Source organism: Myotis davidii, unplaced genomic scaffold (genome assembly GCF_000327345.1).
Source record: "Myotis davidii unplaced genomic scaffold, ASM32734v1 scaffold247, whole genome shotgun sequence".
Taxonomy (NCBI): Eukaryota; Metazoa; Chordata; class Mammalia; order Chiroptera; family Vespertilionidae; genus Myotis; species Myotis davidii.
The window spans coordinates 803,764-805,653 of NW_006299593.1; the positions used below are offsets into that span (position 1 = coordinate 803,764).

Consider the following 1,890-nt stretch of genomic DNA (forward strand, 5'->3'; position numbering starts at 1 on the left):
ATCTATATTTACTCTTCTCCACTCTTGCCATACTTACATTCTGAATAGCTGGTAATTTTCATTTGCAGCCATAATGGGTAACCTCTGAGGATTTATTTCTTTTTTTACCTGCAATGCAGTGTTTCTAACCTGGCCGGTTCCTGCTTAGCAGCTCTGCCCTGACTGCTTTTTTCACACACCGGAGGAGCCTTGGTAATGCTAACAGAGACCCCAGGTTCGATGGAGCTTTGGAATAGTAGTTGAAATGCTTTCATTTCCAACATAGGGTTTGCTATCTTAATTTGTGTTCTTCCAAACTGATGTGAAAACCAGATACATAGCATCTAAAAAGAACAGGTCATAGGAGATTTAAAATTAAGTGTGGCTTCTCTTGATTACTTTTGATACACTGGTACTATTTTATTGATTGTGATAGAAAAATAATTTACTTAGGATTCAATAAAATGAGAACAACTTAAGAAAACAGTTTTTGGTATTGCTGTACTGAAGGAGAGAATGGAGTTAGGGGACAAGTGGTCACTCTCTAGTTGAGGGCTTGCTTTTCAAAGTATAAAAGCTTTAGGAAGTTCTCCCTTCCTTTGTGCCTCCCCAGAGTTCTTGATCCCTTTTTGTGTGGTTCGCATTAAAAGTAAGGGGGAAGAATTTACTTTTGAGAGGAAAAGAAAGAATATTGTATCTGTATCTAATTTTAATGCTTGAAAGATATGTATGTTTTATGTACAAACCTAAATTAAGTGTTTTTGAATGCCTTTCCTACCTCAGTTTGTTACCATTTTTATGTAAGTCAAAGCAAAATATCAATGAGTACTATGTAGAGAAACAAGTTTGTCCATTGATTCAAATCTCTGGAATGTAGATTCTTTTCATTTTCTTGGCAGAAACTAGCTCACATAGTTCAAGTTTTTCTCTGTCCTATTAACCAGTGCCTGGACTAACATCTTATACTTAATATTTCTCTTGAATTCCTTAATCTCATTCAGAACATTTGGAAACTGATTTTTTCCTGAACTAATATCCATTTTTCATTGAGGAGAAATATCATATATTGATTAAGGTATATATATTCTGTAAAAATTCTCAAGCTTTATATTTTAGGATGATATTAATTATTATTAAAAAACCCAGAATAATTTGCTGGGTTAAATCAAAGAAGTTTTTTAAAAATGAACTTCTCCCTATTTTTATTTTGTTAATAAACATTATATGTCTATAAGAAGGCTACATGATATGCAGTGTTTCCCATTTATTTGATCACAGAACCCCCTTTTTTGGGGGAAACATGTTGCCATGCTTTGAGGGACTATTGGAATAGTGGGAAGATCACTGATGTGGAATTTAGAAGATCACACTTTGAGATTCTGATTTATTGCTAACTAAACCCCATCAAATCCTTTGTCTTCTGGCCTCAGTCTCCTGAGTAGGGACTGAGGTCACTTCTAGCTCGAATGCCGTCTGGTTTAATACTTCTGTTGTTGACCCTGGAAAGTGACTCTGCCCACCTCTTTGTATCTATTGAAACCACACCATCATTTGAGTCTATTTTATTAGGTTGAGGAGATTACACTTCCTTTTCTCGAAGAGTTCAGAAGAAAATCTTTAAAACTTTGTTTCCACAGATTAAGGTCATGAAGTCCTGTTGGATTAGTTAGTTCAAATCACTCTATTAAGATATTTTATTTCTAATCAGGAGAATTGTGTTGATCTCTTACATCCACACAACTAACTGCTTTTAAGAGTCCCCGGAGCTCTCCCCACCACAAGGTTTCAGCATGCCATTTATCTTGCACTATTCTCTTGGCTACTTAGAGGAAAATGGGTAGATTTCAGTTTTGTGATGATTTAGTGGGTATATTTGGAAAGTATGATGATAATACTGTATGGATTGATTTT

The 1,890-nt window shown here is 35.0% G+C and overlaps 1 protein-coding gene across 5 annotated transcripts in view; it reads left to right on the forward strand.

Moving 5' to 3' along the window:
* EXOC6B (exocyst complex component 6B) overlaps positions 1-1,890 on the forward strand; it is a 521,374-nt gene that overhangs the window by 208,678 nt on the left and 310,806 nt on the right. The gene's annotated exons all lie outside the window — the stretch shown is intronic.